The 22,552-nt window shown below is 43.8% G+C and overlaps 1 protein-coding gene across 5 annotated transcripts in view; it reads left to right on the plus strand.

Moving 5' to 3' along the window:
- Window positions 1–22,552, plus strand: part of NEXMIF (neurite extension and migration factor) — a 179,754-nt gene that overhangs the window by 24,580 nt on the left and 132,622 nt on the right. For all 5 annotated transcript variants that reach the window (XM_074278264.1, XM_074278260.1, XM_074278265.1 and 2 more), the window contains one exon: window positions 7,171–7,231. The gene's annotated coding sequence lies outside the window, so the exon portion shown is untranslated. The remainder of the gene's footprint in view (window positions 1–7,170; window positions 7,232–22,552) is intronic.

A 22,552-nucleotide genomic window follows, 5' to 3' on the forward strand; every position in this document is an offset into this window, starting at 1 on the left:
AGAAGAAGCCAGGGACCGAGGGAACCCACCAGGCAACCCAGGAAACCAGAGTATTTAGACATGGAACAGAACCGGAGATTTTGAGCCAGAAGAGACCTCAAAGATCATAGATTCCCTCTTGACAAATGAGACCAGAGACAAGTCATCTGCCAAAGTCACACAGCTAGCAATCCACACAGAGACAGGAAATGAACTCTGGTTTTCTGACTCATGGTCAGTCAGTCAGTCAACATTTACTAAAGTGGAGGTCTTATTCCTTGATAGAGGAATGTAACGTAACTTCATTCTCCCTCTTTCTTTCCCTTCATATGCTCATTGACTTCCCCTGATAAAGAATAAGCCCTTGTCCATTTGTCAGACCAACTGGGCCTTCTTCAAGTTCTTGAGGTCCCTTCACAGTCAGCTACAAATAGCTTGTCTTGCCAATATCTTGAGGGTGGAAGGCAGAAAAGATCCTGGGACTCCTGTCAGAGCACCAAGGTCTTTGCCATTAGAGCCCTAAAACAGGATAGAGATTTATTTTAAATTGGGGAAGGGGGAGAGATGGTAAGTCATCATACCTCTGTGCTTTGTTGTTCTGAATAGAAATAGTAACATATGGCCAGGTTTCAATTCTTTTCCTTAGGGGCAAGCAAATAAGGCTCTTTTTTTTTTCTTGTTTTAATTTGGTTTCGTAGACCCCTCTCTTTAACCTGGTGCTCTTTAACCTGGCTCCCTGAGCCAAGAGGATGGATAGCCCAGAGAGGTAAGGATTTTGGTAGTGAATACGTGTGACCAGGTGTTCACTAGGGAACCAACAAGTCAGGGCATCAATCAGGGTATATAATGTGAGTAGGTATAATAAAGGCTTTTAAGGTTACACGTGGCTGTTCTTGAGCGTTATTAAACTATAGATTCAAGAAACCGTGGCCAGAGACCTTTGAAGGCCTCAGAGGAGGCGAGCCGGGTAGAGTTGACACTGCAAAGGTCAGTGGTCAAAGGTACTCTGTTGGGCCTAGGACAGACTAGTAATTGTAAGTGCCAGGAGGGCATGTTACAAATGGCCTTAGAACAATGAATGGCAGAGTTGGGTGGGATCTTAGTGAATGCCAGAATCATGAGACACTTTAAGAACACAGAATGGCAGAGCTGGATGGAACCGTAGAATAAACAGAAAATGTCAGAACTGGAAGGGTCTTAGAACATAGGCTGTTAAAGTTGGAAGGGATTTCAAAACAATGTCACACAACTAGAAGGGTTCGTAGACTGGAAGAACCTTAGAACACAGAATGTTAGAACTGGGAGAGATATTAGAACATAGAATCTAAAACGTCAGAGTTGTAAGAGATCTGAGAGATTATCTAGTAGGTGTATGTGTATGTGTGTGTGTTCTTAACTTGTCATCAGCAAACTTAAAAAACCAACCAACCAACAATTCCATAGCTATTTTGATAGAATTGTATGTATTTTATATCTTTAAAACTCATGGTTCTGTAAAGAGGGGCCCATGGCTTCAACACACTGCCTGACTGAGGTAGGTGTTCATGATCTAGCAAAGGTTAAGATCCCCTGACCCCGTACAATCCCATCATGTCACAGAGGAGGCTGAGTGGGCTTTGAAGTCCTTGTCTGATGACAAAGCCAGCCTCTCTCTACCAAAACAACTGACCCTGCTCGCCATTGAGTAACATGTGGGCTTCCCAGCACCTTGTCCTGAGGCTGTTGGGGGACCCAGGAGAGGAAAGCCAAACTTTGATACTGGTTTAGGTGGGAGAAGAGGCCCTGGGACCTTTTGGTTCCCTTAATGTATGCTGTCTATTCCCTACCCCCACTGTCAACCTCCTAGAGATAATTGAGAACTAATTATAATCTCGTCTGGGTTGTCCTTGGTAAAATGAGGGGGTTGGGCTAAATTGTCTAAAAGGCCTCTTCCTGCTAGAAATCTACAATCTTAAGATCTTGTCTTAAGTGGGGAAGCCCTGTTGGAACTGCCCAGCCCCCACCTAGGCCTAGTTCTTCCAAACTGGGGCTAGAAGAGGCCTAGAAGAACATCTGCTCCTAGAGCTCCCAGAGCCATGACAGTAGAAGGGCCCTTCCAGGTTAAGTGGACCAGCTCTCATTTTAAATGGGACGTGTCTGAATGGTCACTTGTCTAAGGTCACAGAACAAGTCAATGGCAGACCTGGAACTAGAGCCCTGGTTACCTGAGTCGCTTGGGAACAAGATAACTCCCTTAGTCTGTTAGGATATTGAGGATCCAAAGATATGCTCTTCCTCCTTTGCCAAATGAACTAATGATAATAAGAATAATAATTTTAAAAAATAACTAGCATTTATGTGACACCATATGGTTTGCAAAGTGCCTTACATATATGATCTGTCAGTCAGCCAATAAGCATTTATTAAGCACCTGCTATGTGCCAGGTACTGTGCTCAGCCTGGCTTCTCCTTTGATTCTCACAATGACTTTGAGAGGTAGGTGTTTTGCTTTTATATTAGTTTATCTATTTTACAGCTAAGGAAACTGAGTCAGACAGAGGTGAAGAGACTTGCTCAGAGTTACAGCTAGTAAGTGCTTGAGGTAGGATTTAATTGCTTCAAAGTTAGTGCTCTATCCACTAGACAATCAACCTGTCTCAGATCTAGTAGATGTATTTGTAAGTCCTGTGCAGAAAGGTGCCACGCTAACTCAAAGTGATCTTGATGGTTAAAAGGGGCCAGAGAAGGAAAGGGATTTGCATTATATGATGGAAGCAGATTTGGCATCCGGATGATCTCAGTTTCCAGCTGCAGTGGCCTTGGTCCCTTTGCCCTTTCTGATTTCTCTGTGGTTGTTTTTTTTCTCTCTCTCCTTGAGGGTTTGCTTTCCTCAGGCCATGTTCCAAGAGCCATCCAGCCCTTCTGTTCTTCCCTTCAGCTTTTGCCTCTCTGCAGTGGGGCCCCAAGTCCAAGGAACCACATGGTGTTCCCAGACTGCCTTGCCTGCTCATCAGTGGTTGTACTTACACACTTAAACGCTCTCACAGAAATAATTAGGTTTCATGGACTGTGGCCAAGTTGACTAATTCTGGTTGGGAGAAAAGCTGGGGGGGTGGGAAGAGAAGAAAAATATGTATTTAGATCTTGGCAAGAATTTTGCTCAAGCTACCAAGTAAAGTCTGTTAAGGTCAGCCAAGTCGAGTTGACCTGGTGGAAGTATTTGTGAGGCCCAGGCTAGCTGGGGCCCACCAAGCTGTGCTGAGGAATTGTGTATGGTGTCGTGAAGGATTCTGGGGACCCTTTGGAGTTCTGTGACCCTGCCAGGGGGTCCTTTCGATGCCTCAAGCTCAATATTGAGCTTTTTGCAACCTGTTTTCTCATTTGTTAAAAAGAACCAATTGGATTTAACTGAACTGGAATAGTCGGGAAGTCAGGAAGACTCCAATCCCAACTCAGAAACTATATTACCCTGGGCAAGTCATGTAACCTCTTTGTCTTCAGGTCCTCATCCTTAATATGACTCCTCAAAGATCCCTTCCAGCCTTCACTCATTTTGTGGAGAAGGCTGTACTTGAGCTGACATAGCCCCTTTTGGAACTGGGGAAAGGTAGGCCAAGAGTCTCCTGGAGTTGCCAGGTATGCCCAGGTGTCCGGTGAGCATATCTGTGTCTCCAGCTGAGCTGGCTGCCAATTGAAGGCCCGTCTTCCCTTGGGCTCCTGGCTTGGCCGGGGACTTGAGCAACAGGGTCCAAATGGTTCCCTCTTTCCCAGGAGACAACTTGATGTTGTCTCAAACAAAGGTGAAGCTGCCTAACATGTCTATTTACATCTGTCCTTCCCCCCCCCCCCCCCCCCCCCCCGTCCCTTCCCCCTCCTCCCCCATAAAATAGGAAGCTCTTAGATAAGGCCGAATTTGACTCCTGCTTCAAACTAGCTTTGGAACTGGAGCAAGCCAGTTCCTTTCTGGGTTCCTCAGTTTGTCTTCTGTTGAATGACAATAATAATGGCACCTCCCTCTCGGGATTGCTCCAAGGACCAAATGTGCTAAAATTGGGAAAGTGCTTTGTAAATATTAAGGACCTGTCCCAATGCTAGGTGTGAGGAAAGCAGGATGTCCAGCAGCCCCCAAAGCCGGCCTTGGTGGCTCACGGGAAGCCAGCTCATCCAGCACCCCTGCCACGTGGCCTCTCCCCTCTTGGCAGCTAGCCCTTTCTTGGTGCCGAAGGCCAGGAGCTGCCGCCTGTACCTATGAAACCCTTTGGTTTCCGTGCAGCTGCCTTGGCCGAGGGATGGAACAGCGCCGTTATTGTGAGCTTCTGCCCAAGGCTAAAAGCCCCTCCTGTCTGGGCCACGAGGCAGGCCTGGGGGCTCCTCAGCCCTGATTCCCATCCAGGGGAACTTGGTGGGGTTTTACATTTAAAAGGGTGTTTGGGGCATGGTGGGGGGGGGAGGGAAAAACCTTTTAATGAATTGAAATTGCATAATGAAAAGGTTCGGAAATTTAATTGCCAAAATGGCTGTGTGTTTTCTCTCTCACCTCCGCCTCTCCCTTCTTCCCTCCTCCCCAGAAGCAGTGGGGGGAAGCAGGAGCTTGTCAAAGAGGCCCCACACCCACTCTAGGTCTGTGCTGAGCAGGCAGGCTGATGAAGGGAGGGAGAGAGAGAGATGGAAGGAGGGAGGGAGAGAGGGAAGGAGAGACTGAGCAAGCCAGTGAGCCAGTGAGCTATGGGGTTTGCTTGGCAGCAGACTGTGTGCACAGCAGGAGTGGTCCCTGGCATCGTGGGAGCAGCCTGCTGTTTGGGCTTCTCTGGGGCTTGCAGGTACTGCTGCTCTTGCCTGATGAGGAAGGGTCAGAGAATAGTGAGCATCCTCAGCCCCGATCCGGGGCTCAGTTGGCCTTCCCATGTGGCCCTTTTCCTGCTGCCATCTGGGACAGCCTGAGGCTAAGGGGGAGATTCCTTAGTATTGCCACCATAGTTATCTACATCCCAGTACCTAGAACCTCCGAGGCAAAAGGGGCCCTCGAAGGAACTAGTCCAATACAGGTAATTGGAGACAAAGAATATGTATCTCCCCCCCCCACCCCAAGGCTTTTCTTCTTCAGACTAAACAAACTCAGTTCCTTCATTCATCTGTCTGATCCTTCTGTGACATGAATTTGAGGCCTTTGACCTCTGTACACTCTCTCATTGATGTCACCTTGATAATGCAACACAACACCCAGAACTAAACCAGGTACCCCACATAGAGTCAGCCCTGAGTCCTGGATACATTACATTCACTTTGGGGACTGCTGACTCATAAGAAGCTTGGGGTCCACCAAAACCCCCAAATTGTTTTCAGGAGGAGTGCTGTTTAGTCATACCCCTCCTACCTTGTAAGACTTTCTATTTAGCCCTGTTCAACTTCATATTGTTAGATTCAGTCCAATGACCTGGCCTTTTTGGATCCTACCTCTGGTCTCCCTCATCAGCTGACCCTCTCAGCCTCGAGTCATCAATAAACTTGAGGGATGAGCCTGGGTGCCTTCATCTGAATGAATGAATGAATGAATGAAGGTGGTAAATGGCTTGGGCCAAGCACAGGTCCTGAGCGTACTCCACCAGGAAGGCACCTCCTTCCAAGTCAACATTGGCTCACCCATGACTGCTTTCTTGGTTTGGACATTCTGCCAGCTCAGGATTCTTATAACCGTGCTCTCAGCTACCTGCCTCTCTCCATCTTGCCTACAAGAAAGGCATGAGCACCTGGGGCAAATGCGTTGCTGAAATCTAGAGTTTTCTTCTTTGGTTTCTCTAATTTTTATAGGGATGGAATTGTTATTGATGCAAACCAAGAACTTTTAAAAAAATTTTTTTAATTTTATTTTTTTCTTTTTTTTTCAAACCAAGAACTTAATAGCTTCTCTGCTTTTTGACAAAGAGTGAGATGTAATAAATGTCTTGATCTTCTCATCACTACTGTATCATGCCTCAGTGCCAGAATTCTAATCTTTTTTTTAAACTCCTCATCAATGTCTTCTTTCTGAATAGGTGGTATGTAGTATACTTGGATGCCAGTATCATTTCTATGTCTGTGTTGATTCCAAATATTCTCTATCATGCTTCCCGGCTTGGGTTTCTGGATCTCCTCATGTGAATGATATCTTCATACATAAAGCTTCTTTTTTCCCAATAAAGTTCTTATATCTGTTGCTCACCCCTAAGTATTCAAGGGTCCTTCTTCCTTTTCTCCTCACTGGCACATTTAACTCTCTTCTCTAAACTCCTGATGCAGGCCAAGATTCCCCCTTCTCCTAAGATCCTTTTTCTTTGTCAGGATCACAGTGTGTGATGTTTAAAGGGATGGTTGCATTTTTTTCTGGGCAGTGGAGAGATTTTCTTTGAGCTCCTTTATTCTTATATATTCTATGCAAGGCATATCAAGTTATCTTTGCTCTTTCTTCAAACAGAATCCTTAGTCCTTTTTTTGCTCTTGCTGGATTTCTTTTGGCTAACTTCCTGTTGTTGCAGTGCCTACTGGGGACTTCCATTCTGGAATTGTCACTTCTCATGTCACCTCATTAGCACCTTGATGATCACATCCAACTTCCTTTTCCTTTTGGATCTTTTCCTTCTCTTTCATCTGCAACTCAAGTCTTCCTCTTCTTCTTCCTCCTTCACTTTAATCTCCAGTTCTTTTAAATTTCCTTCCCCCAGATTTGTCTCTGACTTAATGAACAATTCCCATACTCTCTAAATTTCCCCTTTCATAATTCCTCCTCTATTTTTCTTTACCCCTCAATCTCAAAAGAAAAATGATAGCCTTCCTCAGAATGCTCTTTCACTTGTTGTTGTTCTTTTAAAACAAGGCACCACAAACTAAAATCCTATTTCACATGTTGTCTGATCAGAGCTGAAGACAGCTGGAGTCTGTCCTCCCTAATAGTGAGCCTCATGCCTCTCAATACAATCAAAGGTCAAATTAGCTTTTTGTTGTTGCCAGGACTCCAATTGAGCTAATGCCATGAGCTTTACAAAATGCTTAGCAAGATGTCTGTTACTTAGTAGATGCTTAATAGTTGCTTGTTCCCTTCCTGTTCACTAAGACTCAGAGATCCTTCTCTTGTGACCCAATATCTAGCCATGCTGTCCCATCTTGAGCTTGTGCAGTTGATTATTTGAATCTAACTGTATGTCTTTATATTTATCCCTATTATATTTCTCTTTTTAGGTTTGGCCCTGCTTTCTGACCTACTGAGACCTTTTGGGATCCTGACCGTGTCATCTAGCAGGTTAGTAAGCACTTTCATATTTGTGTTCTTGACAATGTTGACAAAGTCACTTCTGTGACTTTAACCAGTGGTGTAGAAGTAATGTATTGGTGTAGTAGAAAGAGCACTGGATTTGGAAAGAGTACCTGCCTTCTGCTATGGACTACATGTGTCGACTTGGAGAAGTCATCTACCTCTTTGATTTTCCTTTTTATCATCTGTAGGAAAAAAAAAAACCCCAGAATTCTGCAGTCATTCTCATCTGTAATTTCCTTGTTGCTTTGTTGAGTACATCAGGCTAAGGGAGAGAACCCTGGGACATTCTAATAGGAACCTCATTCCAAATCGCTAGAAACCCATTAATGATGTTTTAACCCTTTTGAAGGTCACCTGACTGTCCTATCATTTAGCCCATATCTCTACATCTTGCCCATAAGGATAGTATGAGATAGTGATGACAAACTCAAATAGAATCAGATCCCTCTGGTTTATTGAATTAGAAAACCACAAATTAAGATATTATACTGTGTTTGTATTTTTTTGTTAAACATTTCCCAATAACATCTTAATCTGGTTTGAGCCTTTTGCCGACATGGAGAGTTTGACACTTCTGGAATAAAAGGTTTTGTCAAATGCTGTGCTGAAAACCAGATATAATATACCTCTAGCATTCCCTGGATCAAAATTATGTTAAGGAGTTGCCATTATGGCTTTGTGGGTTCTCCCTCTCCTAGTGCAAGAGCCAATCTCTATATAATTTAGTAGTGATCTTTGATAGTTGGAACTCCAGAATTTATGAGCTCGGGACCAAGCTGATACAGAACCTCTAGGAATCCTGTTAAAAGAAGAAAAGGAAATAGAGTTAGTGTAGCATAATAATTTCCCATTTTCCTTTCCCTCGATAACTTGTAGTTCATCATAGTCCTTCCACAAATGTGGTACCCAGCACTGAACACTATGCCCCAGATGTGGGTCACTGGATTCTGTGGCCCTTCCTTAGGCCTAAACAGAAAATGCTCACCATGGCCCTGGACAGTTTGGATCTGCTCAGTTATTGAGTTTGGCCTGTGGCTTTGGATAGAATGAATGGGTTAAAACTCTGGCCTTTTGGATAAAATACAAACTCCTTACCTCCCCCATCTGGCTCCAGCTGACTTTTCCAATCTGATTTCACATCTCTCCTCCTCCAGCTCTTTATGTCCCAGCCAAATTGGACTATCTCATTTTATCCCCTCCCATCTTTGTTCATTTATGAGGCCTGCCTTCCCGCCTTGGAACCCTGCCTCCCCTTATCTGTGCCTATGGTAACCCTTCTCTAGTTTTAAAGTTCAGCTCAACTGCCATGTCTTATGGGAGGCCCTCTTGCAGCCGGTCAGAAGCGATCTGGTCTTCCTTCACTTCTCCTAAGACCATTTTGTCCCATCTCTTTTTTGCCTTTATCCCTGCCTGCCTTCCTTATACTTGTGTACACATCTCATCTTGCCTGGTAGATGGTAAGCTCACTGAAGGCAGGATGCTGTGTAATCGTTGTTCATCTTTCAATCCCCAGCTCAGAACACAGGGCCTAGTGTATAGTAAACACTTAATAAGCATTGGTTGACTTGATTGTTGAATCCCTCAAGGCTGCCTTGGGGCTCTTCCTTCTCCCTGCCTGCCTCCCTCCTTCCCTCCTTCCCCCGCGCCAGTCCTCCATGTTCCACCAGATGGAACGTCAGGACAGGCACAGTGCAGAGTTCTATTTCTGGCCATGTTTAGTCTGGTGTCTATCCTGGAGGCTGCATGGGCCCCACCCCTCCCCTGCCATCCCCTGGGGGCTTATGTGTGTTGTACTGCCAGGGAAAGAGGGGGAGGAGAAGGATCCATGTATTAACGTAGGTACGTCTATTAATGTTAGGTGTGCGTGAGGGAGACAGGAATGAAAAGCTGTTGATAACTTGCATTTCTTTCTCCCAGAAACAGCCATTTAAAGAAGTCATGGAGGACAAGCATGGTACCTGGTGGGCTTCCCGGGACTGTGCCTGCTCCAGTGTGAGCGTTTAGTAAAGGCTGTTAAATGACAGAGCTGTATGCAAGATGCTCAGCTTGACTTTTGGGCTTTAGATTAGGAAAGCAGTGGACAGTAGTGGAAAGAACCAGGTTGCTGTTGTCAGGGGGCTGGCTTTTGAATGCCAGTCTGCTACTTACTAGCTGTTGGAGCCTAAGAAAATCACTTAACTGCTTTGGGTCTCCCTTTCCTCCGCTGTAGAATGAGGAGATGATTGGGCCACAGAATTTCCAAAGGCCCAAGCCTCTCTAAAACCAACAATACATAATCATTTTTCTATTATCCGTGCCATGGAATGGTAGAGCTAGGAATGGGGAGCAGGTGTCCACAGGCCTGGCCCCAGGAATGCACTTGAGATCTTCTCCACCTCTCTCTCTCCCCTTCTTCCTTCTCTCTAGTCTTCTATATTATATAGCTAGGTCCTCCTTGAATAATGAATCTCTACCTCCTCTCCCCATACTTTTCCCCCGGTGAAATGATTTGATTTCAAACTACATATTTCTATTGGGCTGCAGCAAAAGGCTGTGTTTTATAGAATCGTAGCTTTGAATTGTACAATTGTGTCAAGGGATTCATTTTCCGCACTAATCAAGACCTAGCTGTGCCATATCAAATCATGGGTCAGGTAGGATAAAGGTAGGAGAATTGCATGGGAGATATGTTATTGAGTCATTTTAGTCCCATCCAACTCACTGTGAGCCTATTTGGGGTTTTCTTGGCAGAGATACTGAAGCGGTTTTCCATTTTCTTCTCCAGCTCATTTTACAGATGAGGAAATTGAGACAAACTAAGGTTAAATGACTTGCTCAGGGCTATACAGCTAGTAAGTGTCTGAAGTTAGATTTGAACTTAGTTCCTCCTGACTCCAGACCCAGTGCTCTATGCACTATGGTCCCATCTAGTTGCCCCATAAGAGTTATAGGGAAGCTAATTTTGGGCCTATATCAGTTAGTTCTTGCTAACTATATAAGCAGTCCCATAATAGAATGGACTGCCTTGTATCATAATGAGCTTCACGAGTTGGGGAGGCAGCAGCTAGATGGTCACTTGTTGTAGATATTATCAAGGTGGTTCCCATCCTTAAAAAGAGAGTTCGTTGGCCTTAAGTGATTGATCTATCTCTAAGGCTTCTTACTTACATATTTCAAGAATTCCTGATTCTACTATTTTGTGCATCTTTTCCACCAATATAGATTGCATTTGTCGCTTTGCTTTAGTGTATTGTCTTTAAGCAATCAATAGACGTAGATTAACCAAAAAAAAAAAAATACACACCCTGTGCTAAGTGCCAGGGATACAAATAGCAAATAACAGTCCCTCCCCTGAAGGAGCTTACAATCTTACAAGCTTACAAACACAACATGCAAACAAGTCCAGATATCCACACAGATACCTGGGTTTGCTTCTAGACCACCACAATAAAGCAAATATTGCCATAAAGCTAGTCATATGATTTCTCAGCATAGAAAAGATATATTTACACTATACTATAGACTATTGTGAGTGTGATAATATTAAGTCTAAAAAAATCCCAATGTATATATACTTTAAGTTAAAAATACTTTCTCGCTAAAACAATACTAACCGTCATTTGGGAAGTTGTAATCTTTTTGCCACAGGAAGGTCTTGCCTCAGTGTTGACAGCTGCTGACTGATCAGGGAGGTAGTTGCTGAAGGTGAGAGTGGTTGTGGCAATTTCTTAAAATAGGAAGTTTCTTTAAAAAATGAAGTTTGCCATTATTATTGACTCTTCCTTTCACTTGAATACTTAGAGGCCAATGTAGAGTTATTAATTGACCTAATTTCAGTGTTGTGTCTCAGGAAATGGGGGGTCAGAAGAGAGGGAGAGAGGAGCAGTGGGATGCAAGAATATTGATTTAAATTCTCGGACTTATGTGGGTGTGGTCAAAACAATTACAATAACATCAAAGATCAGTGATCAGAGATCATCATGACAGATAAATAGTAATGAACAAATTTGAAATATTGGGAGAATCACCAAAATGTGACACAGATGTATGATGTGGTCAATGCTGTTGGAACGATGGCACCGATAGACTTTTTCGACACTGGATTACCACAGATCTTCGATTTGTAAGAAATGCAATCAATATCTGCGAAATGCAAAAAAGCAAAAATGAGATATTCCTGTATAGAGAAAGCAAGCTATATATAGAAAAAGTGGGAAATAATTAACAGAGGGAAGGCACTAGAAAGAATTAAGAGAGTTTGGGGAAGCCTTCCAATAAAAGATGGGGTTTTAGTTGAGTTAAAGATAGCTAGGGAGGAACTGAGGAGGGTGAGAGTATTGTAAGCATGTGAGAAAGCCAAAGAAAATGCCCAGAGCCCAGAGATGGAGTGTATTGTTTGTGGCCCAGCCAGGGAACCAGTATCATAAGTTACAGTGATGAAAGGGAAAAAAAAATCATCCCTATTTGTTTGGTCATAGGCCTCTCTGAATTGAATGAGAGGTTGGTTCTTTGATAGTAGACTTGAGACCTATATCCCAGCCTGCCCTTAGCTTCTTTTCTGCTGGGGCTACCCAGAGTCCACCTTCTTTTTACTGGTGTGTCCTTTGAGACCATGGTATGATGATGCACCAGAGGAAGAGAAAAGTTGACTTTCAGATTCCTTATAAATCTCATATGTTATGATCTTATGACTAATCCCAAGCAGAGCATTGAAAAATCACGAACGTGGACCTAATTTATTAAACTGAAAAGCTCTTTTTTTTTTTTTACAACAACCCTGTGATATAAACAGGGCAAGTGTTATCCCTATTTTGCAGATGAGGAAGCTGGCGTGAATATTATATGCTTCCTTGTTGGTTTTTCTTGGGCATTGCGTTCTCTTAACATACCCCAAATTGATGGCAGAGGAAGGGGTCGAGGAAGCCACTGCTGCTTTGGATAATGAGCAGAGGCACTAATCTCAGTGTGCAGAATTGAGACTTGACTCTGTATGTGTATGCTAATGTCTTACAGTAATATCAGCCATCATTAGCTCATGGGGCTGGTTAAAGTTCAGCAAGAGGCACCGTGGCTGGGAGTTAAAGCAATTGGCTTAGAGTCAGGGAACCATGTGATCATGGACAAGCTCTGTAAACTCTCAGATCCTCAGCTTCCTTCAGCAGATGCTGAGCATCAAATAATTTCCACCTCAAGGGTGACATTTTCACAAATACCCCTTCTTAATTCTTTGGCAAATTTCTTTTCCTTTCTGAGCCTCAGTTTCACTATCTGAAAATTTTGTGGTGTTCAGTCATTTTTAGTCAAGTCTGACTCTCTCTAACCATTTTGGGTTTTCTTGGCAGAGATTCTAGAGCGGTTTGCCATTTCCTTCCCCAGCCCATTTAACAAATGAGGAAACTGAAACAAACAGGGTGAAGTGACTTGCCCAGGGTCACACACCTAGTGAGTGTCTGAGGCCAGATTGGAACTCAGGAATATGAGTCTTCTTGACTCTCTGTTTACTGCAGGGTCCTTTAGCTGCCACCTCTGCAAAATAACAGAGGCTAACCATATAAACTTTGGAGTCCCTTGCAACTCTATGATTCTGCAAGTGTGCTCCACAGACTTGAACCAGCACTGCAATAATTTCTTCCCTCAATGTTTCTTCTACTTTTCTTAGCCATAGTCTTTGAAAATAACATGTTTTAGCCTCATTCCCTCCATTTCCTCTCTTCTAGTGCTTCTTGTTTCCTTCTAGACTCTGATATCCTCCCACAACTCACTCTCTCTCCTGGGAGTCTTAGCAGTACATAAACCTCTGTCCCATTTGTTCAGTATTTAGGGAAATCAATCTACAGATACACCCCTGGGGTACACTGGGCTATAGAGGCCTCAGGACAGAGGAGGGCAGGCCCAATGCTCAAGAGGCTTATTTTCTAATGAGGGAAATGCCAACTGTATTGATGAGTATCTACAGAATGGGTACAAAATGAATCCCAGATAGTTTGGGTAGGAGATGCATTAGCATGAACGGGGCAGGCTGCCCAAAGAAGGTGGTATTTGGATTTTGAGAGGCAGAGGTGGGGGGAGGATGCTTGCCAGTGCAAAGGCCCAGATGGAAAGTCACGTGTGGGGGAATGTTCACGGCCAGACGGTCCAGGAACCGAATAATAATAGATGAGTGTCCAGCACTTTGATGATTTGCAGGAGGATGTGGCACAGAATTGCCCAGTATGGGCAGATGGGGCTGGTTTGCAATCTGTGCCAGTGGAAGAAGTACCCCCCCACTCTAACAGGATCATTGAAGTATCACAAGATAGATGTTTTTCCAGAGAGCTAGTGAGAGTGTGGTGGCTCACTAACTGGCCTCTCCCTTCTTTCTTCCCCTCTATCCATGTTGACAGATGGGGGTGGGGGGAAGCAGCCCCCCTCCATCTCCCTCATCTTTGGGAGGCCCTCTGGCTTTGACTTTTCTCTGGCCTTCCTGCTAATGCCTCTTAAAGCCGCCTCCCACCCTCCTTGGTTGGCATCCCTCTGGTGCCCGCAGTGTGACAGGCATAATTTGCCTCAGTTTAATTTGTCACGGTGTATCAGAGTGAGGGGCGTCGCACAATAGCTGGGGACCTCACTGTGCTTTCATTCTCGGAGACCCTGCTAATTAAATTTTTTATGAAGGAGCCAAGGCACACCAGTGAAACTCTCCAGCCCCAATGTAGCAGGCAGTTCCCAAAGAGACCTCATCTGTGCACTTCGCTATGAAAATCAATTAGTGTTATGAATGTGTGATAGCTTTCCTGAAAAAAAAAGAAAAAAAGCTGCCATGATACTGAAGTCTTTACACCTTAGTATAGTAAAGGGGCAAGATACCATGTCTGCCTATCCCCGGGCAAGCTTTCTTCTTGCATCCTGTTGGATTTCCAAAGCAAAGACTTCCATGTCACCTTGTTCTAAGAAGATGTGTACAATTTGCCGGCAGATGGAAGCCAGGGTCAGTAGCAGTGGGTGGTCCTTTGAGCACTCGGTCCGGAGTCCTAAGGCTTACATCCTATGCCTAGGATCACAAGGAAAGCTAAGGACGAGAAAGGCTTGTTGGAAGCAGGTTGGTTTTTCTATATTGGGAGAAAGAGGGGACCCCCGGAATGGAGAGGACTGCTGTTCAGGCTGGAATGATGAAAACATATAACGGGGAGAAGACAGAACTACTCAACTTTTAATTTGCTCAGTTTTCTCTAACGAGGAGAATGATCTTTGAATTGGAAAGGGCCAAAGATGATTACAAGGAAGTTGATACCCGAGATTAGTGGGAGAGCACCCTAGCTGGCCTTGATGAATAATCACTAGCCTAGATGAATTACCTCTTTGGACTCAGGTGGGAATACTGAGACTCCCTTTGTTAGTGACCTTTGAAGGGCTATAGAGAAAGGGAGAAACTTTGTAAGAGTAGAGAAAGGAAAATGTCCACATTTTAGGGGAGAAAAGGGAAAAGAATAGAGTCTGAACTATAGGTTGGTGAACTTGACTTTGATTCTTGGCAAAATTCTACAACGTATTATTAAAGAGAAGGTTAGCAGACATTTAGAAAAGGAAGCAGTGATCTGAAAAAGCCAACCTGTCTTCTTCAAGAGCTAACCACATTTCCTTTTGTTGTTGTTGTTGTTGTTACTAATGAGATTACTTAGATTAGGGGATCAGAGGATGCTGTACTTTACTGAAATTATAAACTTTTCCTGCCATTCTTGTGGGTAGGGAGACCTGAGCCAGATAACACAACAGTTAGGTGATTCTAGAACTTGGAACTGGTCCCAAAGAATAGTTCATTAAATTCAACAAATGTTTATTAAATGCTCACTATGTGTCATGCTACCAAATAAAAGCTGACCTTTGCCCTCAAGAAGCTTACATTCTCCCGAGGCATATAACATATATACACAGATAAGCAAATATAAGAGTTATGTGGGACAACCCATTTGGAAGCATGGAGAGAGGAGATGGAACTCTGAGTTTGGGAAATAATGAGTAGACCACTTTGGCAGAAAGGTGGGATGTGTGAATAGGAGTGATATGAAATAAGTCTAGAAAGGTTGTACCCCTTAAGCCATAGGGAGCTACAGAAGAGTCTTGATCAGAGGATTGGATTGAAGGCTGGCAGGTCAATTAGAAGGCTATTATAATAACCTAGGTGAGAAGTGATGCTGGCCTGAGCTGAAGTGGAAAATGACTAAGTAGAGAGAATGGGATGTTATGGAAGTAGAATTCATAAGACTGCAGCTGACTCTATATGAGGGATGGGGAGAAAGATGAATTTTTAAAAAGGCCCCAAAGTCACAAAACGGAGTGATAGGAAGGAAAATGGTGCCCTCAAAAATAGGGAAGTTTGGAGAATTGGGAAATATTGTGTTTGGGAGCCCGATGGGGTGGCCAGGTGGAGATGTCTGGCAGGCAGCACGACTGGTAGCCCAGGAGAAAGAGTAGGCCCAGATTTGAAAGTCACCCGTGTTGATATCATAATGAATTTTTGAGAGAAGATGACATAAAGAAGGGAGAGAGGGTATAGAAAGGGGATTTTTTTTTTTTTTTTTTTGGTTCATAGGGCCCTTTATGCAGTTAGTGAAGAAACCTTCCCAAGAATAATGTTTTTACATAAGTGAAGGAAATGGGAAGTATCACTTAGAGGTTAGTAAAAATAAAGATACATTCACCCTTCCAAGTTCATTAACTCCCCGAAATTCCAGAGATTAAGCCTCCAGATTAAGATTCCCATGATGCAGAGAGAGAAGATACCAGAGTCATTGTTGAATTTAATGAACTATTCTTTGGGATCAGTTCCAAGTTCTAGAATCACCTAACTGTTCTGTTATCTGCTTTCTGAGAAATTGGGGGTTGTAGCTCCTGCAGGAGCAGTTGCTGCTCAAGGATTGCTTCCTGGAATTATGGCTGCTGGGGTGGGGCTCTTGCTCTCAAGGTCTGTTTCCATTGGGGTCTGAAGGCAGGTGGTGATTGAGGCTTTGGGGGTAGTTTGATCCACCTGGCAGAGCAGAGAAATAAAAAATGGTCAATTTTGGGCCGCAGGCTCTTACCGCCTATCTCTCCCTCAGGGTCCCTTGCCGCTTCAGACAGTTGGTTCTAAGTTGGTGGAGAAGGTTGGCCCCTTTTACATTGCAGTCATTTCCCTGACTCGGGGATGGGGTGGGGCAGGGGGGGTCTGGGTTGGAAGCCGGAGCCAGTGGCCTGGGGATGCTGCTGTTCCTAGAGCTTGAGTCTAACTGCCCATAGATAACAATTGGTCAGCAGCTGCTGATGGTGCTATCAAGAAGTCTGGACCCCTTCTCCACAGTGATTGTTCCTCTTAACGATACCTACAGGCTCTGGGCTATTTCCATCCATCTTCTCTTGGCTTCCATGACATTCCATTCTCTGGTCTGCATTACCGTCTGATCTCTGGCTCCCCCTGAAATTAGGCTTTTTGAGGAGAGCCTCAGCCACCTAAACACAGACTCCCCTCAGGCTGCCATTCATCTCCCTTAGTGAACTCCCAACATGTACCAGCAGCCCCATCTCCCCACATTCCTTCAAGGCAATAAGACCACAGCTTCTCTGCAGGACAAATCCTAGGACTTCACCCTTCCCTGGCCACCCCTCCTCTCTCTATATATGTGTGTTGTCTCTCCCTATTAAAATATAAACTCCTTACTAGGGCCAAAGGGCTAAAAAACTGCAGACTGTTTGATTCAGCGGTGTCTCTACTGGCTCCGTATCCCAAAGAGATGATCAGAAAGGGAAAGGGACCCACATGTCCAAAAAGTTTGTGGCATCCCTCTTTGTAAGTGACAAGGAACTGGAACCTGAGTGGATGCCCATCAGTTGGGGAATGGCTGAATAAGTTCTGGTGTATGCATGTGATGGGATATTATTTACGAGAAACAATCAGCAAGATGATTTTGGAAAGGCCTGGAGAGACTTACAGGAACTGATGCTGAGTGAAGTGAGTAGAACCTAAAGAACATTGTACAGGGCAACAAAATTATACGATGTCAATTCTGAGGGAAGGGACAGGACGTGGCTGTCTTCAACAATGAGAGGATTCAAAGCAGTTCCAATTGTTCGGTGATGAAGAGAGCCATCTGCACCCAGAGAGAGGCCTGTGGGAACTGAGTTTGTTTCACAGCATAGTATTTTCACCTTTGTTGTTATTTGCTTGCTTTTTTTTTCCTTTCTTATTTTTTTTTTCCTTTTTGATCTGACCTTTCTTGTGCAGCCTGATGATTGTGGGAATATTTTTAGAAGAATTGTACATATTTAACCTATATTGGATAACTTACTGTTTAGGGGAGGAAGGTTGGGGGAAAGGGAAGGAGAGAAACTTGGAACACAGAATTTTCCAAGGATGAATGTTGAAAACTATCTGTGCATGTATTTGGAAAAATAAAAAATAAACAAAAACAAAAAAAGAATATAAACTCCTTAAGGGCAAGGACTATATCTCTTCTGCCTGTCCCTCCACTGCATAGAACTGTGCCTATTAACAAATGCTTTTGCATTCAGTCATTCCTTCCTGCCTGTTTCTCCTCCTATCTCTCTGAGTCTTCCCTCAATTTCCTTCCCAGGATGATCAATCCACCCGACTGTACTTGTATTGGATTTCTTTGACTTTACTGGGTCCCTGCTTCTGTTTCTTCCCCCCTGCCCTCCTTTTTCAGTTTTCATTGATGTGTTGTCTTCCCCACTTAGACTGTAAACTCCTCAAGGGTGGGGTTTGTATTTTTCTTATTTCTATCCCCAGTGCTTAGCACCGTGGCTGGCATGTAGTAGATATTTCATAAATGGCCACTAACTATGGCCTATATGGGTTCTCTCCCCCTAAGTGGAAGTAGAAGGAAACCCCAGCCACTGTCCTTGACCTTGTCAAGTGGTTCAGCTCCAAAACAGAGATGATGCTGTCAGTGGACATGACATTAAGATGCCTTACCATCTGCTTTGTTGCTGTAGCCTAAGGACCACTGGTCCTTTCTATCTGACTAGCACCTGAAACTTGAATGTGTTGCTTGCCTCCCTTAAGAATGTTTTCTCTCTGTATCTCCAGCATTTAGAACAACTCTGTATACAGTAAGTATTTGATAAATGCCTTTTCATTCATTTTTTTCAAGAGCGAGTATCAAGGAGGCCCAGGGGGTGGCCAACAGTGTTAAAAGCTGCAGAGAGGCCAAAGAAGGAGGAAGATGCCAGTAAGGCATCTTTAGTGACCTCGAAGAGTGCAGTTTGAGTTGTGGTAGGGTTCAGAAGCAAGACTGCTTGAGGAGTAAGAAGGAGGTGAAGAAGAGGAGGCAACGGTTGCTTTGTTTTCTAATAAATTCTTTAAAAAGCATTTATTTAAGTACCTACTGTATGCCAGGCACCATGCTTAGTGCTTTAAAAATATTCTCTTATTTGATTCCCACAACTTGGGAGGTAGCTACTATTACTACTCTCATTTGTAATTGAGTAAATTGAGGCAAACCAAAATTAAATGGTTTGCTCAGGGTTACGCAGTGGATTTGAACTCAGGTCTTTCTATTCCAGGCCACTGCAGCTCCACCTAGCTACTTAATTTGTCTATACAAGGGAGAATAGATATAAGATGCTAGTTAAAGGAATGAGTGAAAAAGGTTAGTTTCTGGCCTTTTACTAGAAAGAAACAATATGTCTTTTATTTATTTTTTCTGAGGCTGGGGTTAAGTGACTTGCCCAGGGTCACAGAGCTAGGAAGTGTTAAGTGTCTGAGACCAGATTTGAACTCGGGTCCTCCTGACTTCAGGGCTGGTGCTCTATCCACTGCGCCACCTAGCTGCCCCAACAATATGTCTTTTAACTGTACAGTGGGGTGCCACCATGGCCCATGACATTGGGCTGGTTTTGTGGCCTCTCCACGCTGACTCTTTCTCACTGTCATCCTTGGTGCTCACTCCATGCAAACCTCCCTATGTTTCTCCGAATTCTGGTATCGCGGCAATTTGTCATTCCATCCACAAGCATTCAGCCATTCCCCCGTCCTCGAGCACACATTTTGTTTTCAGCTTTTGCTGGCGAACAATGCCGCTTTGTACACTTTTGCACATCGCAGTTGCTTTTTGCCATCAGCGACCTCATTGGGATAGTAGTGAGCTTTCTGATTCCAAGGGCCTCAACATTTTAGTGACTTTTCTTTTGCATAATTCCAAATTGTTTTCCAGAAAGGTCAAAGCAATTCCCAATTCTGTCGCTAATGAATTAGCATGTCTGTCTTCTCACAGCCCCACCAGTGAGTTTTTCCATCTTTTGGCATCTTTGCTAGTTGGCTGAGTGTTTTAATTTGCATTTTACTTCTTATTAGTGATTTTGAGCATGTTGTCAGGCGGGTTTTATCTATTCTTTTGAAGATTTCTCATAGCTCCTGTTGCTTATTTTTTGCACACACTTCAGCGAAACAAGGCAGAGTGGGCATTCCCTTCCTGGTTGGTGGTGGATTTTGAGGAAAGTGACCTCTAAATCCATTCTTTCAGAGGGGCCAAGTCTGGGACTCCACCCTCTTGGGTCCTGTGATAGAAAATGGATTAAGAGGTGCTAGGCCGGGAGTCTGGGTGTCAGCAGCAGCCCCCTCCTACCTTGATACTCCATTGGTAGAAAGCTGTTGCATTGTGGTGACACAGGATAGAAGTATAGCTTCTACTTGTGGTAATAGGTTCTAGGAGTAAGGAGGCCAGCAAATCCAGCTCCTGAGAGGGTCTAGGGCTAGCACTGGGCATCTGCTCTGTCACTGAAGATAGCTTTCTTTCTTTTCCTTTACTCCCAGTTTGGTGAGTAGCTGTGTTCCATTAATATCCCGAATAGTTCTATGCCAGTTTGGAAGGAAGTCACCAATGGAGTATCTCATGGATGTGTGTTGGTTACTAAGTTGTTTTGTTTTTTGTTTTTTGGGTTTTTTTTAATCAATGGCTTGGCCAGCTAACACAAGATAGGGTAGAATAGTAGACTCTAACGAGGTGACACCTAATTGGAATAAATATAAAGTCTTACACTTGAGTTTAAAGATGAATTTCAGAAATTAATCAATTCCATTTTCTGAAGGAGGTCTTGAAGGAAAGGCTGGCCTGCCAAGTGAAGATCGGATAGTCAGTTCCTTATAAAGATATGGGTTGGAAGAGTTGGACTAAGAGGTCAGCTCTAATTGTGGGATTCTGGGATTCGGAAAGTAATTTAACCTTTCTCACCTTAACTTTTCTTATCTGTAAAATGGAGATAATAGCTACCTAACCAGCCTAAGGAACCCGGAAGGAAAGTGCTTGGTTAAAAAGCTTACTTAAAAAGCTGCATTGTTTTTTTGTTTTGTTTTGTTTTGTTTGTAAATCCTTTTTTTTTTTTTTTTTTAATGGTCTTAGTGCTTTAAGGCTCCCTCGGAGTTCTGAGGAGTAGGGAGGGACATTAGTATCCCTACCTTCCACCTACTCTTAATCTCTGAGCATATCTAGTTCTTTCCCACCTCCAGGTTCCTGACTCTGATCACAGAGTCCTGCGCTGGAGGCATGGGAGGGGAAATAATTAGGACCACTTAATGGTCAACTTCCGGAACCCCAGTTTCCTCATTTACAAATGCCAATGTAAAAAAAAAAAAGGACCATTTCCATTCTACAGAATGGGAATTAGTGATGCAATGATAAATGATTAACAAGCTCTCTGGAGGCAAAAATGTACCTCCAACACACTTTTATATCTAACCTGCATTATTTCTTTGTCTTTTTCTTAAGTGTAGGCAATCAACAGAACAGTAAATCAAGCCCAGATTTGTAGCTTTGCTGACTTCTGATTTGGAAAGATACTAGAATTTCAGCAATTGGGTCTTGTGAGCTGGTCTGAGCTGCCTCCAGGACATAGGTTTTGAAATGCAAGAATGACTCCGAACTGGGAAGGGGTCACAATGAGTAAACAGCTAAAAAAAATACAAGTTCTTGAGGAGGAAGCCAGCAGGAACCCCTGGGATGGCGGAAGAAAGACCTAAAAGTGCAGGCAGCCACCTGAGCTGAGTCTTGAACGAAGATAAGAAAGCTGAAGGATGGAGGGAGGAGGGGTAGGGTTCATTGACTATTTTCAATTCCCACAGAGGCCGCAGGAGATGACTTGTGGAGTCCAGGGAACAATCTGACTCAAACGCAGAATATATGAAAGGGAAGTAACGTAAAATCAGGGTACTAAGTGACTATGTATCTTATCCTAGAAACAATGGAGAGCCATTGAAGATTTTGGAGCGGAGAAAGTACCTTAGTTGGGAAGAGGCAGGATTGACAAGCTTCAGTCGGGTATGGAGCCATCTCCACTCCCAGTATTCATAGGACTATTGGTGATAAGAGCCTTTCGAGCTTCTATTGATCAGACACACAGCCACAGATGGATACACTGAACCTTGACCCCGACATTGTGATGCCATTGGTCTATTTATTTATTTATTTGAGTAGAAAGAAACAATAAGAGTGGTTGAGGTCTAATATAGTGGTTGAGGGAGTGAGAAGGAGCCAGCATGTCTCTAAGGTTATGAAACTTGGGTAACTGCTGAGGTGGTGGCCTTCAATATAAATAGGGACATTTGAAGATAGACTGGGCGGGGGGATCTGGGAACTCTCAGATACCCAAGAAGGGAGTTTTGAGGGGCCACCATCCAGAAGTCCCAGGGCTGAGAAAATCCTCCTTCAGAGGGGCCTCCAAGGCTCAGCCAGAGAGTTTTCCTTGGGAGAAGACCGAGAAAGACCTTTAGAAAAGTAGGCTGATCATTACTATTACTAGGAGGTGGCCCTTTGGCCAGCAACCGAATTGGTAGAACAGAAGCTCCCTGAGGGCAGGAACCCGTTCCGTTTATCTTTGTATCCCAGGGTCTAACGCGTAGTAGGCTTTTGATAGAGGGCTTGTTGAATTGAACTGAATTGAGGGGTGGCTGGGTGAGACTGAGAGAAAAGCTGAGGTTGATGGCAATGCAGAACCTCCAGCTTGGGGAAAGTAGATGCAAATTACCATGAATGCTAATTGTTTCTATTTGAAAATTCTCGTAGTGTTTTTCTGCAAACACTTACATTAACTACGCATTAGCTGGGCAGCTAATGCACTGGGAGAACATCTCCCCTCCTGCATATGCGTGGAAGGGAGGAAGACTCTGTTGCAGGAGGAAATGAGCATGGTGCCTCCTCAGCTATTATACTGTTCTTGGGAGCTGATAATTGGACAGCTTTTGAGAGAGAAGGTTATAATTAGGGTTTAGGGGGTTTTTTTTGTATGTGGATTTTTTTTCTCTTTCAGATTTTTGGTGTTTATTTTAAGGCAAATTATGACTCATTTTTAGAAGGCAGGAAT

Source organism: Sminthopsis crassicaudata, chromosome X, assembly GCF_048593235.1.
Source record: "Sminthopsis crassicaudata isolate SCR6 chromosome X, ASM4859323v1, whole genome shotgun sequence".
Lineage (NCBI taxonomy): Eukaryota > Metazoa > Chordata > Mammalia > Dasyuromorphia > Dasyuridae > Sminthopsis > Sminthopsis crassicaudata.